Source organism: Doryrhamphus excisus, chromosome 20 (assembly GCF_030265055.1).
Source record: "Doryrhamphus excisus isolate RoL2022-K1 chromosome 20, RoL_Dexc_1.0, whole genome shotgun sequence".
NCBI lineage: Eukaryota > Metazoa > Chordata > Actinopteri > Syngnathiformes > Syngnathidae > Doryrhamphus > Doryrhamphus excisus.
The window spans coordinates 10,138,369-10,155,180 of NC_080485.1; the positions used below are offsets into that span (position 1 = coordinate 10,138,369).

General features: G+C 40.4%; 1 long non-coding RNA gene across 1 annotated transcript in view; it reads right to left on the reverse strand.

The window, feature by feature from the left end:
• Positions 1–16,812, reverse strand: part of LOC131108219 (uncharacterized) — a 113,596-nt gene that overhangs the window by 5,414 nt on the left and 91,370 nt on the right. Inside the window, exon 3 of the long non-coding RNA XR_009120432.1 lies at positions 10,430–10,489. This is a non-coding gene — a long non-coding RNA (uncharacterized LOC131108219). The remainder of the gene's footprint in view (positions 1–10,429; positions 10,490–16,812) is intronic.

Consider the following 16,812-nt stretch of genomic DNA (forward strand, 5'->3'; position numbering starts at 1 on the left):
GCATATTTCTCCATGAAATGTTGATTGCTACTGCATTCAGGTTTGGAGGTTCCACTCTGAGCAATTTAAAGGTGAGCATCATTAAAAACAGAAACTGAAAGTGACACGTTTAAGTTCGGAAAACAGAAGAGAACAACACAAAACATTAGAGGAACACTTTCTTCTCTTTCTTTGATCTGTATTTGTTTGTCTGCAAGTCATCATTTATGTGTGTGTGTTCACTTTAAGCGCACCAGGAAGTGTGTTTTTTTTTAGTGTGGAGAGGTGATGTAGATTTGAGTGGAATAAAGAGATTAGCTGTGTGTTGATAATCCTCTTTAACACACACACACACACACACACACACACACACACACACACACACACACACGCGTCCACACGCACACATCTCATCAATCATGCTGCTGCTTCTTGTGCAGCTTCATTCTTCACAGTTTACGCGGCAAACATCACGTCCGCGGCCCCTCTATGCATGTGATTTGTCTCAGGGAAGGTTGCCGTTCACTCCTGACAGGCTTAAACATTTCAAGGTTATTCTGCCACTTTGCTTAGAGTTAGTCATTTTGCATCCATCTGCTGGTTTACGCTGTGTAGATGTGTGTGTGTGTGTGTAGAAGCTGCGAGGTGACACCCATTCAAAACAGATGCCACAGCTTCGGTGAAGGCCTTCAAGTTGACCCCACACATGATCCATATAAGGAGCAATTGACATATAATGACCTCCCCCAAGCACAAAAATGATGTGGGAATTTAAGGGATGTCAAAAATAGCACGTTAAAGACAGTACCTCATTTATTTCAAGAATTAATTCACTACTATTCATACGGCTTTTCGTTTTGTTTTTTTTGCATGATATGCACAAAGTGACGATGTAACTCCACATTTGGTGCAGTTTGAAGCAAAAAAAAAAAAACAGAAGTGCGCTTTATAAGAGCACTGTCTGCATTGTAGCCTTGTAACAGAGATACGCAGCAACCAGGAAGTGAAAAGGGCTTGGATATGTGTTGCGCAAACTTACTTATGTTCTACTGCTGATTACTAAAGAACAGAAAAAGGAAGAAACAAACTTTTTTTATGATGAAAGATGAGAGTCTAATCTTTCTTTTGGTATGTTCATTCATTTTCTACTGCTTTTCCTCACAAGGGTCGCGGGGGGTGCTGGAGCCTATCCCAGCTGTCTTTGGGCGAGAGGCGGGACTGGTCGCCAGCCAATCACAGGGCACATATAGACAAACAACCATTCACACTCACATTCATACCTATGGACAATTTGGAGTCGCCAATTAACCTAGCATGTTTTTGGAATGTGGGAGGAAACCGGAGAACATGCACACAGAGATGGCCAAGGGTGGAATCGAACCCTGGTCTCCGAGCTGTGAGGTCTGCGCGCTAACCACTCGACCGCCGTGCCGCCCTCTTTCGGTATATACCATGAACATAATGTGTGTGCCTTGAAAAATCAGTCAAATCATCGGTTTGAAAAATGGCTGGCATTAATTCCGTTAAAATCTTTATTAGCTTAATTAACGCAGGTGCCTCATGTCAAGCCACACCCCCACAGAGTCCGCCGCTCTTCGCCAATTAACCTAGCATGTTTTTGGAATGTGGGAGGAAACTGGAGTACCCGGCGACCATGCAAACTCCACACAGAGGTGGCCGAGGGTGGAATCGAACCCTGGTCTCCTAGTCTGCGCGCTAACCACTCGACCACCGTGCCACCCTCTTACGGTATGTACCATGTCTACATAGCCTATGAACACAATGCGTGCCTTGAAAAATTAGTCAAATCATCAAAAACAGCCGGTTTGAAAAATGGCTGCCATTAATTCCGTTAAAATCTTTATAAGCGTAATTAACACAGGTGCCTCATGTCAAGCCACACCCCCACAGAGTCCGCCGCTCTTTTATAACTTTATTCTAACCCAAACACATCAACAGCGGTTTAATTCCAACAACTTATACGTACTGCATCTCCAACTTTTAAACACTAGACGACTGTGAGGTGCGTTCACTTGACAAAAACGTCTTTATTAAACATGTATTTGTAATCTTTCAACATCTAGTTATTTTTCTGCCTCCTATTGAGTGGTGTGGGGTCCTGTTTGAGGTATCCTTATCCTTAAGATAAGACGGCGTCCCGACATCCGCCATTGTATGTTATGCGACATATAATAGCTTTCTTGTGCCCACTGAGAGCATTAACCAGTGAAAGTTTCGCCAAGACGGGCGGGCGTCAGAGATCATGTCAGCTTGGCCGTGTTTTCCCAGTGAAGTCAGCCTCCAAAAAAACCACTAATGCAGCCTAATCCACTTTCTTTTGGACAAACAGTCGTGTTCGACTCAGTTTACATGTGCAAAGCCGCACAGCCTGCGAATGTCTTGTAGCGTGAAGAGTTGAAGGGGCCTTCGTGAACATGATGACGCTTGTCATCATCGTGGTGAAGCCGGCAGCTCTAATGTTACGTTAGAAAACCATTAGCAGCTCATTTACAACGTGTAATTTTACAGTTTGCTCCCCAGTGGGCTTCGATCCAACATCATATATGATTGTATCGCTTTAGATGGACAGGTCGTGGGAAGCGGTGGAAGCATGGAAGGTAAAGGAATTTAACATCTGGACACTGTACACTTTAAAATAACACACAGGGACAGAAAATAGTTCAAGTGAGCTGAGTAATCCTTTTGGCTCAGTCTTTGGGGACCCTTTTGGACTTGGGGACCAGACGACCACAAGTTTGAGACTAGCTACGGGCAAAGAAAAACAAAAGTATTTTGTGAATCTGTGCATTGAGAATACAAAGTGGTCCAGTTTCAAGGAGAAATGAAGAATCTGTTTTATTTTTATAATATGCCGAAGCAGATTCCTTCTTTAGAAATGGAATATTTTCATAGTTCCAGCATAAAAAACCTGTTTAAAAAAACCCTAAACATGTGGACCATGTGATGTACGTACATACGCGGGATTAGAGGTAGACTAATCCCTCGTTTAGTAGGGTTAATTGGTTCCAGACCCGACAGTGATAAGTGAATTTTCACGAAGCAGGATTCCTTCTTTAGAAATTGAATATTTTCATAGTTCCTGCATAAAAAAACAATGTATGATATAGAGCCTCCGCTATCCCTATACCGAACCCTAACCCTAAACATGTGGACCATGAATGTGATGCACATACGCGGGATTAGAGGTACACTAATCCCTCGTTTAGTAGGGTTAATTGGTTCCAGACCCGACAGTGATAAGTGAATTTTCACGAAACAGCGTTCCTTCTTTAGAAATTTAATATTTTCATAGTTCCTGCATAAAAAAACCTGTTTATGATATACTAAATAGAGCCTCTAGACTTGAAATAACACCCCTATAGTCACCTCTCCAGTCACCTCTCCAGTGGGCTATGCATTGAGAATACAAAGTGGTCCAGGTTCACAGAGAAATTAAGAATCTGTTTTATTTTTATAATATGCCGAGGGCCTAATCGAAAGCTTGTGGCCGCTTTTTTTTTTTTTTTTTTTTGGGGGGGGGGGCTTGGCTTCATGTTGATAAGACGTACTGTTATCATTACAGAACCCTAAGCCTAAACATGTGGACCTGTACATACGCGGGATTAGAGGTAGACTAATCCCTCGTTTAGTATGGTTAATTGGTTCCAGACCCGACAGTGATAAGTGAATTTTCACGAAGCATATTATAGAATATTTTAATAGTTCCGTCATAAAAAACCTGTTTATGATATACTAAATAGAGCCTCTAGACTTGAAATAACACCCCTATAGTCACCTTTCCACTCATTTTACCCAATGTAGTAAACATAATAAGAGTACATAAGCCATTTAAGACACAAATTGCGTGTGTTGCTACAAATATGTTTCATAAAAGGAGCAGGGTGAATAACAAACAGGAAGTGACATCAGGGGTTCAGAGTTGAGTTTCATCTTGCCTTGGGTTATTGCTCATCGTTTTATTCAGGATTATTGTGCCTGGATTATGTGAGATAATTCAAACCTGCAATAAAATCTGTTGTTCCGGCGATCAAGTCTGGTGCTTGTGTGTCTCATCAAACATTACAGTAACATTAGACACCTAGTGACCAGTGTAGAACTCTATGTGGATTTTCAATACAATGTAAATATGCTACATTAGAAGTATGTAGTATGAAATATGATGTAAATATGTAATACTAGATGTGCCCATCTGTTGTTGCTGTTTACATGCGTGCATACAGTTTATTTCAGGTGTTCAGTAGACATTAAACACAGTGATATTGAATATGGATCACTTCAAAATACACGTAAAGGCGCTAAATTGGAATTGGACATGGGTTGAATCCAGCTTTAACTGGAAAAATAAACACCTACCACCCATTTAGGCAGCAAACTAGTTGGGTCTGAATCAGCTACACCCTCTGTTCAGCATGTTATCTCGCATTTGGGAGCACAACTTGGGAAAAAGTGTTCATTCATTCATTCATTCATTCATTTTCTACCGCTTTTTCCTCACAAGGGTCGCGGGGGTGCTGGAGCCTATCCCAGCTGTCTTCGGGCGAGAGGCGGGGTACACCCTGGACTGGTCGCCAGCCAATCACAGGGCACATATAGACAAACAACCATTCACACTCACATTCATACCTATGGACAATTTGGAGTCGCTAATTAACCTAGCATGTTTTTGGAATGTGGGAGGAAACCGGAGTGGAAGGAGCGTTCAAAAATAAGGTATAGTTCAGACATGTGACAAAGCTAATGCTAGCATGCATGGTGACAACACCGCATGATGGCTACATATGATGAAGTCGTACAATTTGCTGTTTGCACACAATTAGGAGCTCCACACACACACACACACACACACAAAAACCAATTCCAGCTGGAAAAGAGAGGAAGCCCAGGCTGTTTTCACACTCGGCTCTTTGTTTTGAATGTGGCTGCCAGCGGAGGGAAAGGTTTCAATCAAGAAAGGCGAGCGGTGATGGCGAAAGAGAGCGAGAGAGAGAGAGATGTGAACGCACACGTTTAGAATGTTCGCCAACTTTGTTTAGCTGTAATATGAGGTGTGTTTCATTTCCTGGAGCTGTCACTCTCCCTGATGACCTCACTCTGCATGTACGTGTATATGTGTGTGTGTGTGGCCTCCCCCATGTAATCACACACATAACATGTACCGTGAAATGTAATGATCATGTGAAACATAAGAACGTGTGTGTGTGTGTGTGTGTGTGTGCAGACTAAACACGGCATGCTTTGCTGTTTTGCGCTGATTAGAGGTGGACTATAACAAGACGTTTTAACGTCCGACTTGACACTTTGTTGCTTGTAGCGCTTTTTTAGATTTGCGTTGTTGCAAAACAAGATTGCCTTTAACTTTTTCTTTTGCTGAACGCATCACAAAGTGTATGTGGTGGTGTCTAATTTCTAGCCAGTGGTCTTTTTGTCGGACTTTCATGCACACACACACACACACACACACACACCGTATACGTCAACATTACAACACAAAGGAAAAGGATGCCTCCATTGTGTATCTGTGGAATGTGCAAGTGTGTTTTTTCTATGCCACGAACTGAGTGGTTTTAACACAGCTGCAAAAATAATGTGTGTGTGTGTGTGTGTATTTCGAGAGGTGTGTGTTAAAAAAAACAACAACCTTTTTCTCATGTTCATGTTTATGCATACGCTGCATTTTCATGCACAGTTAAGCCCAAAATTATTCATAACTACGGCTTTATTTTGAGTTAATTGGGATGTTGAATCTTCGGGCTAGAAATAACATGAGAAAGCGGACCAACTAAAAGCAATTAATGAAAAATATTCACGTTTTTTATTGTTATTTTCTTTTGTAAATGTATTTGATTTTTAAAATATAATTATTTTATTGTAGCTTTTTATTTTCATATATTATTAATAGATAATTTAGATTCTAAAAGATACCGGTAACTGCTAAACTCATCACACAGTAACTTAAAACTCAAAATGTTAACGTAAGAAAAATACAAACAAGTACCAATACAAGATTAAATACATTTAAAAATCATTTAATTGGAGGGCAAGCAGCATAGAAAATGATGTCCACCAGAGGGAGTCAGAGGAGCCCAGAGGCCAGCGGGAGGCTGACGTCATTGCAGTACGCCAGGAGGCACCAATAAACGCTCTCCTTGGATGCGATGCATTATGGGAAAATGTCAAAATAGTTATTTTAAACTCAAATTGGTACTAGTTTGTATATTTTGGAGTTACCTTTTGGGTGTTAAGTTGCTGTGTGATGAGTTGAGTGTTCTTTGTGTTATTCTGCGATTTCAAATAGGTTGACAAGCTCGTCCCGAGTGCATTGATAGCTCGTGATTGGCTCCTATCGTTACCTCACTGACAGACAGACAAATTCAGATAAATGAAAACAATAAAACAATGTACAACCTCACCAGACGTCACCGATAAACACGTACGCACGTGCACACAAACACACACAACGTAGGCAGCAGTGTCATAACTACCTCCATCCTCTTAATGACGCTAATGTCATTATTGCTACGGAAGATTAATGAGGGTTATTTATAGCTCATTAATCCATATTGAGTGGGACTGCAGATTAATTTGTTAATCATGCATCGCTGCCCCCAAATACAGTCTTGTCCCCCCGAGTGTATGAGTGTGATCATAACTTCTCTCTCTTCTCTCAGTCTTTGTCCAAATGATGTTTTTCTCTTTAACCTTTTCATCCTATTATCCCACTGGGCCGAGTCATCCGATGGCGGTCCATTAGAAACACCTTCAGCTAAGTCATGTGACTTATACTGTATATACTGACACCCGTTTATGTCGAGCAACTCATCAAGTCCCGGGTCCGCCGTGTTCTTCTTATTATAAAAATATTATGAATCTTGATGTGAGGGTTTTAGGAATAAAGTGGCACTTTATGACAATCCTTCCAGACCAGGATGTCTTTCTGGACATTAGGGCTGCCCTAAACCTTTCCGTGTGTGTTTGTGTGTATTGTGTTGCTGATACAAGGAAGATAGGGGGGGACATGTGGGGAGTGGATATAAAAGTCCAAATCTCCGAAGTGGGAGAGACAATCAGTGGGAAAGAGAGAGAGGGATTTCCCATCTCCAGAGGATCTGACTGGAGCCCCTAATAACGAGCTTAGACCTCCATACTATCATCCCACCAAAAAACACACACACACACAATCCAGATGCTGTCCACCACCTCTATTCATGTCATGTGATGTTGTTTTATACATGGGTGTGGGCCCTGGTGATGAAAAAATATTCTTTATTAGTTTTATGGCATTTTGTGGCGTCACCATAACGATTATTCAAAATAACTTAACTATATCCAACTATAGACTATTATTAGTGCAGAAATATGCATATTTAAACACATTCTGGAACTATGTGAGCTAATATCTTAAAACAGGGGTGTCCAAATGCGGCCTGTGGCTTTTTAATGTAAAGCAAAGTAATGTAATTTTAGTAAAATAAAGTTAAAATATTAAAGAAATACATGTACAAGTTATAATTAGGGATGTCCCATCCCAATACGAGCATAAAAAATGCAATATCGGTCGATATCTGTATCAGAATTTATTTCCCAAACATTTAAAAATGCTGTATACAACATATACAGTATGTGTTAATTCCACTATAATAACAAGAAAATAAATTTGCAATGGTATAAGGAAAAATAATGTACTTTTAGTAGCACGGAGTGAAAACATAAAAAAATGTTGTTTTTTTATGTTGAAATATGAAAAATAAACCAAAAAAAAATAAAGTTGTCATTTTGGAAAATGAGGCTGAGGAAAAAGTAACAATATTTTTCATAATCAAGTCAAAATATAATCACAATAATGTCATAATATGACGAGAAGAATATTAATGAAGATTATTTAAAAAACAACAACAGCAAAGATGGGTGGAAAAAAGAGCAAAGGCTATTTTCACCTATAACACAAAGTGAGATGCAATTTTTCTTAAAATATATAGAAAATCTTCACATATCTTCATGTGTTGCTTTACAAACTATGAAAGTGGACCTTGCATCCTTCCATGTTTCACTATGTGGCCCTCATAGAAATAATTTGGACAACCCTGCCTTAAAATCCAGAGTCACACATCCCTTTAGCATCTACTAAGTCAATTTTACATCTGGAATTTAACATCTGATGATATTTTTTGGCGTTTATTCTCATCTATTATGTGCCTCCAACGAGCAAAACTATGATGATGTGCCACCGTCTTTTGATTAAATGTTGTATTGCTTTGGTTTGCACTATTCTGTTCATGAAGTGCTCGTGTCGGCGCAGGGCCTTTCTAAAGTAACAAGTGTTAACATGAGGACGGGGGAAAAGGCCACCAGAGGATTTGTGTAGACAAGTGGAGAGAGAGAAAGACAGAGAGAGAGAGAAAGAAAGAGGATTTGTGTCCTGTTCAAATGAGACTTTAAAAAGCAGTTTTTAAAACAGCAGCCAGATATTGTCGCTGTAAAAAGACAACAGCTTCCTTGACCCACATCTGTCTCGGCTTTAAAAGTGACCACTGCAACAAATCGTTTCTCCTGTCTCTTACGGGCTATACTAAATTACATTCTCTGCCTAAACAGGCTGCAAAAACATAAAAAAAATGAACATCAAGGCAAATTTTAGGTATTTTCAACCCACAAAATAACTAAATACACTTCCGAAACATGGAGTAATGTTCCCAGAAAGAAAATTTGCGCCTAACTTTGGTACCTTGTAAGCGTCCCACAATGACTTTGACGAGACTGCACTCATGAAATGTCATTGGGCCATATGCAAGGGGCCGCAGTCTCGGCAAATGCGCTAAAGATGTGCATCACTGCTCTGTGACATAGAGCACCCAAACAGCCGGAAGTAATATATTTTAAAAAAGGGATGAGTAATCTGACATACACAATGATTGACATCACACAACAGAATAAGAGGAAAAAAATGGCACAAGTGACCTACTCACACAGAATAAAATTCTTTGTATGACCCCAGTTTGGGCTTGGGTAGCCTTGATTCAGATCCTTGTTGTAATATGGTTTCTTTTAATAAACGAGGAACTAATTGTAGTAGTAGAAATGAGTTAAAATGTAGATTGAATGTAAAACAGTTCCATTTATTTCAGTAGGATTTTTTGTTAATTAAAAAGTTTTTGTTAAAAATTTAAAAATTTTCGTTAAAAATTTTAAATTGAGGATGAAAATGAGAAGATTTTGGAATGCGAAAAATCCACAACCCCTGAATGAGCTGAACATTTTGACAGTGGAACAGCTTGAGTCTGTTGGGGATTTGTTAAGAGTAAAAAATGCAGCAGATTTATGAATATAGAGAATTTGGGAGCAGAATAATTATTATGTATTTGCACTTCGACGTTTACACAATAATTGATTGTTGTTATTATTTGCAGTGATGAATGAAACAAATGTCTCTAAATGCACTACTTGATGTTGATAACTACATTTTTCAAATAGGGGTGCCTCAAGGCTCTCTGCTAGGGCCCTTCTTATATCATTCATTCATTCATTCATTTTCTACCGCTATTTCCTCACGAGGGTCGCGGGGGTGCTGGAGCCTATCCCAGCTGTCTTCGGGCGAGAGGCGGGGTACACCCTGGACTGGTCGCCAGCCAATCACAGGGCACATATAGACAAACAACCATTCACACTCACATTCATACCTATGGACAATTTGGAGTCACCAATTAACCTAGCATGTTTTTGGAATGTGGGAGGAAACCGGAGTACCCGGAGAAAACCCACGCATACACGGGGAGAACATGCAAACTCCACACAGAGATGGCCGAGGGTGGAATTGAACCCTGGTCTCCTAGCTGTGAGGTCTGCGCGCTAACCACTCGACCTTTAATCTTTAATTTCATTCATTCATTCATTTTCTACCGCTTTTTCCTCACGAGGGTCGCGGGGGGTGCTGGAGCCTATCCCAGCTGTCTTCGGGCGAGAGGCGGGGTACACCCTGGACTGGTCGCCAGCCAATCACAGGGCACATATAGACAAACAACCATTCACACTCACATTCATACCTATGGACAATTTGGAGTCGCTAATTAACCTAGCATGTTTTTGGAATGTGGGAGGAAACCGGAGTACCCGGAGAAAACCCACGCATGCACGGGGAGAACATGCAAACTCCACACAGAGATGGCCGAGGGTGGAATTGAACCCTGGTCTCCTAGCTGTGAGGTCTGCGCACTAACCACTCAACCGCCATGCAGCCCCCTTCTTATATCATACACTCTTTAATTTATCTCCCCCAAGTCTTGAGTCATATTTCTTCCCATTCTAAAATCTTCTATTGTGATACACGGTAACCGTTATGGTTTATTTCCTTGTGTGTTGCAGCCGGCCTGCGGCTTCAGGCCCTTTACTGTTGGTTGGCCTGTTTACCCAGCAAGTGACACCACATCGTTCTCACCTGTAATCCACTGGAATGAATCACCCAGTCTGTCGGCTCGCATGAATCACCTCCGCTGGCCTGCGGGACAAAAAAAAAAAAAAAAAAAAGGTGACTTGTCAGCTTGACACGGTGACGTGTGTGGTGTGAAATTCAAAAAATGGACAACAACCACGGATGTCGGGGAACTGCTTTGCAGCTGCGCTACTGACCCGTGTCAAACTGACTGACTTCCTCCCATTCAAACGGTAGCATGTACACACACACACACACACACACACACTTAAACCTCTGACTATCTTTGAGTTGATTCATTTTTTGTTCTATACAAAACTATATTATACTACTTTGAGTAGTTCTAATTTTAATTACTTTGTTATCATTGGTCAACACAGCCGACTGAGAATCTGCATATTTCTTATGTACATATATTTTATCACTATTTTATTAAATATCAAAACCAGCTGGACCACATTGACCCACAGAAATATTTTTTCTATTTTTTTTTTTGGGGGGGGGGGGGGTCAACATTAAATTAATGTAATTTCATTAATTGTGAAAAAATAAAAATAAATAATAATAATAATAATATCCCAGCTGTCTTTGGGCGAGAGGCGGGGTACACCCTGGACTGGTGGCCAGCCAATCACAGGGCACATATAGACAAACAACCATTCACACTCACATTCATACCTATGGACAATTTGGAGTCGCCAATTAACCTAGCATGTTTTTGGAATGTGGGAGGAAACCGGAGTACCCGGAGAAAACCCACGCATGCCCAAAAGACAGCTGGGATAGGCTCCAGCACCCCCGCGACCCTCGTGAGGAAAAAGCGGGAGAAAATGAAATGAAAAATGAAATAATGATAATAATAATAACACGAGGTACCCAAGCGCCCCTCCTCAAAAACTAAATAGGAGTGTTATTTCATGTCTAGAGGGCTCTAATATTATTAAAACCTGTATGTAGAAGGTCATAAACGGGTATTCAGTGCTCTGACTATGAAAATACTTCAAGAATCATTTATAGTGGTTGGGTCTGGAACCAGATTACCGTAATTATGTAATGAAATGTAATGAAAGTTATTTAATGAGCAATTTACGTACTGTATTTCATGATTTTTTTTTATTGATTTCATGAAAAAATTAGAGGAATTGACCTGTCAAAGAGGTAATAGTTGGATAGGTGATTTGATGAGTGGAATTTCACTTTTAAAAGAAAACATCTTGTCGTTAAAAATGTTCAAGTTTGTTGTTTTCACCAAGTAGTGTTTAGTGTCTGTATTCTAGTAGGAAAGACTAAACCGTTTCTGTTCTGTCCAAACAAACACAGCAAGGACTAACTCTCAGATGAACTGTAAAAGTCCTGGAGAGGACACAAAAATGCAGACACTCCCTGGCTGGAGGACATTTAGAGGAAGTGAGAGGGTTGTTACTATGGAGACAGGAGGAAGCTCTGCTGGGTCCTGATTGGGGATTGGCGTGATAAAAACGGAGACTTCCACATGTTGGACATTATCTTTGTGAGGACATTCACTGACGCAACGTCTTCCCACCTCGGACGTTAACCTTTAATTTGACCCCTAACGCCGAGTCAAACTGTCTTGTCAAGGACGAGCGACAAAAACTGGAAGTAGTGCTTCTTCCTTTCGCTATCCGAATCCTTTTAAGGAAAGGATTTGAGTCTCATTTCCTTCGCGTTGTGTGACAATGCATGCAAAAGAAGTCTGCGTCACTTTCCGTTTGTACACAAGGCAACAATGAGGTCTTGAACAACGTTTAAGACGTGGCTTCAAGGTCTGAGTGGAAGATGACAGACGAGTCCTGGCTTTGTGGGACTGGCTTTTAATATTAGAGCCCTGTAGTCATCAACTAAAATCCCTATAGTCACCTTTATACCAGTATTACCCTACTGTGTGTGATTGTGTGTGTGTGTGTGTGTGTGTCTAGTATGGAGAATGGGAGGCAGGGGGGTTCTTTGTAATTGTTTTCTTTTTAATTGTAGTAATTGTTTTTAATTCTGTAAAGCACTTTGTGTTGCATATGTCCTTGCAGGAAAAGTGTTCTACAAATAAAGTTGATTTGATTTGATTATTACCAAATTTAACAGACATAATGAGAGTAAATAAGCCGTTTAAGAAGTAAATAAGAAGTATGCTTGTGTGTACTGCTATAAATGTGTTCCCTCTGGGATTTGAGTGGGGGGCAGACAGGAAATGACGCCAGGGATTGAATGAATTAGATGGCTCTATTGATCTTGTCACTTATACAAAAGTACAAATTATGTTGTGTAATCATCCGTCCATACATACTGTATACAACATACTATACTGTGAGACAAGGGGTGGACAGGACAGGATGATTCGGCGATGGAGGAGGGGGAGAAAAGGGAATAGGGGAGGGAAAAAAATGCAATTCCAAACTAAATTCCTAATGAAGGATCACAGTGTTAAAAAAAAAAACTTGGCATACATTTGCACAAGTAAACACATTTTTTTTTACACAACATGAACACAAGACTAGCGCCACAAAAGGGAAAGGTTATCAGCGCATTGAGAGTTGAGTTTCAACTTGGAGGGGGTTAAGACCGCAACAGTCGCCAGTGTTTTTACGAGGGATTATTGTGCATGTTATAAGCGGTAGAAAATGAATGAATGAATGTGCATGTTGTGAGATCATTCAAACCTGCGACAAAAGCCTGATCTGCAACATTACTGACACCGCAGCGTCTTTGGTAATGGTAATGGTTTTATTTCATTTGAACATGCATCAGATTACAATAGAATGCATCACATAATCAGTTCACAGTTCCACATGTCCAAAAGGAGTAGGAAGAAGCAAAGCTTATTAAATCCTACCCCTCCATCTGGTACTTTTACAATCAGTAACTGTTACATTTGTTCACTTCCTGCCTTTCTGATATAATTTAATTTTTTGTTGTTTTTTTTTTGTGTCACATACCGGAGTACGAGGGGATATGACCATATAATGACATAATGGGTACCATAGTAACGTCAATATAGTGATATATATATATATATATATATATATATATATATATATATATATATATATATATATATATATATATATATATATATATATATATGTATATATATATATATACATATATATATGTATATATATATATATATATATATATATACGTATATATATATATACACGTATATATACGTATATATATATATACACGTATATATACGTATATATATACGTGTATATATATATATATATATATATATATATATATATATATATATATATATAAGATGTTAAGATGTTGATTATTTTTAGTCTTTGAATGCATCTTTTCAATGTCTTATATTTGTATTTTAGTTCACTGCACCATTTTTGTGCAAAAAAGATGTAACATTTGCTGAAATATGCATATATTTTGACTAATAATAAGCCATATTTAACTCCAAAACACTAATATATTACTGAAAACTTGTCATAGAATGAAGCCGTGAAATATGAACCACAAAGTGGAACGGGATGTGTATAGTACAAGTTTTTAAACAATAGTAAAGTATTATATTTCCTTGTATTTGCATATATACTAATTAGGTGTAGTGATCTGGTGGCAGTTGGCCACCTACGGGCCTGGAAATGGAGGGCAATCCAACATGGGGCAGAGGAAACAAATTACAGGCGAGGAGGTTGACGACATAAAGAAGTTGCTGGATTGTGCTGTCAGATTGCAGCAGAAAAACAACGTTGATAGAGGAGGTGAAAACCTTACGGAAAAGGACAAACAGCATACATATCTGGAGAATAGAGTGTCGGAAATGGAACAGTACACCAGAATGAATGATGGGATTATTATTACTGGTCTCATGATAAAAATAAAACTAAACCAAAAAACAGCATAAATATATATATTTTTAATGATTAAAATGTATTGTTGTTTTTTATTGCTTGAGTCAGTTTTTACTTGTATTGCTTTTATTACAAAAGCACAAAAAATAAACAAAAATCACACACACATTTACAGTTAAGGTATTCGTAATAAACATTTTTGTACAATGAAATAACTAGGGACATATGCAAATGTAGAAAAACTGACTTTTTATGAGTCCTGACGCTGATATTTTCATTTCCTCTCTCGTTTTTGGGGGGATTTTCCACTCTCCAAATAAAGAACTTCATTTTTTCTGGTGGCGGCACGGCGGTCTAGTTCGGAGACCAGGGTTCAATTCCACCCTCGGCCATCTCTGTGTGGAGTTTGCATGTTCTCCCCGTGCATGCGTGGGTTTTCTCCGAGTACTCCGGTTTCCTCCCACATTCCAAAAACATGCTAGGTTAATTACCGACTCCAAATTGTCCATAGGTATGAATGTGAGTGTGAATGGTTGTTTTTCTATATGTTCCCTGTGATTGGCTGGCGACCAGTCCAGGGTGTACCCCCGCCTCTCGCCCAAAGACAGCTGGGATAGGCTCCAGCACCCCCGCGACCCTCGTGAAAATGAATGAATGAATTTTTCTGGTCTTTCTAAGAACTTAGAAGTTTGATTCATGGATTCCCACAAGCGCAGGGGTGTCCAAAGTGCGGCCTGAGGGGCCATTTTTGGCCTGCACCTCATTTTTTCTGTCACTTCTATATTGTAAGAATAAAATACATGAATTACTAGTGAGATAAACGAGGAAAACCCCTACTTTAAAAGCCTGTGATATTTTGTTAGGAATGTGTTATTGCATGTTAGCCTGTGCTAGCGTGCATGTTTATGAGGTGGGTGGTGTGGGGGGCTTCGGGAGACCAAAGATTGGGGTTTTTATGATGAAACTGTGCAGCAATTTGGCGATGCTTTAGCTGAGGAGGGAAAAGAAAGCTGGAAGGCGTGAAATAGGTGGGATAAGGGAGAGATGGAAGGGAAAATGGGTGAAACAAAACAAGATGGAGTGAGGAGGAACATGAAAGCATCACCTCTAAGTGTGTGTGTGTGTGTGTGTGTGTGTGTGTTGTTTTTCCTCAGTGATTGCGCTGTTGCATCCCTTACAAGGCTTTGGCTCGTGTGTGTGTCAGTCTGCGTAATTACTCTCATCCCTCTCCACGCCGCGTACAGCTGCCGCGTCTGGCAGGCTGGCATTCTGATAAACAACCCGTCCATATTAGTTGGGCTGGCTCGCCGCTCTGCGCCCTTCCAGGAGGGTGTTTCAATCACCTTCGGGTCGAGGAGGGGGAAAGAAGTAAGCACAAACCCACGGATTACAACCAAGAGTTTTTATGGGGATGGAGGGTCGTGGAGTTTGGTGCTCTAGTTAGGCAAGCGGCGAGGAGAGGTTGCATCATGAACAAGGCGGGGGTGGGAGCGGAGGTCCCCCCCTACTGAAAACATCAAAAGTGTTTAACCTTGATGCTCCATGTGGAGCAGCTGCACGGCCAGGCCTCAAAGAAACCTCCAGTGAGCTGACCTTGACGTCCTTCTAGCGCTAAAACATGCATGTATGCATGCACGACCGTAGTCAGGGCAACACTTTCACATTTGAACACGGTCTTAACATCGTGCTGAGTGCTTTGCACTGCCTCTTCAATTTTGGAAGGGGACTGGAGTCCTGAGTTTTTCATGTTCTCCTTGTGCTTGTCTGGGTTAAGGCCGCTCTAAAACAGTTTTATCACAATAGCACAATGCCACAGATGTCGCAAGCGTGACTGCAGTTACGTCCACCTGAGCTGTTGCCCGTGAATTGAATGTTAATTGCTCTACCATTCCCGGTGTTTACGAGAATTTGGTGTCTGGCACTTTGGAGAGGTCCCAGTTTTCGCTGTACAGGGCAGATGGCAGACAGTGTGTATGGCACAATCAATGCCGTGGATGGTGGAGCTGCGGTATGGGCTGGTAAGGCATCGACAACAATTGTATTTTGAATACACGGCAATACCATGATGAGTTTTGGAGACCCATTGTTGTATAGATAGTATTATTCATTCATTTATTCATTTTCTACCGCTTTTCCTCACGAGGGTCACGGGGGGGTGCTGGAGCCTATCCCAGCTGTCGCCAGCCAATCACAGGGCACATATAGACAAACAACCATTCACACTCACATTCATACCTATGGACAATTTGGAGTCGCCAATTAACCTAGCATGTTTTTGGAATGTGGGAGGAAACCGGAGTACCCGAGAAAAAACCCACGCATGCACAGGGAGAACATGCAAACTCCACAAAGAACTGGAATTGAACTCTGGTCTCCTAGCTGTGAGGCCTGCACGCTAACCACTAGACCGCCGTGCCGCCACCAGAAAAAATGAAGTTCTTTATTTGGAGAGTGGAAAATCCCCCCAAAAAATGAGAAAGAAAATGAAAATATCAGCGTCAGGACTCATAAAAATTCAGTTTTTCTACATTTGCATAAGTCCCTAGTTATTTCATTGTACAA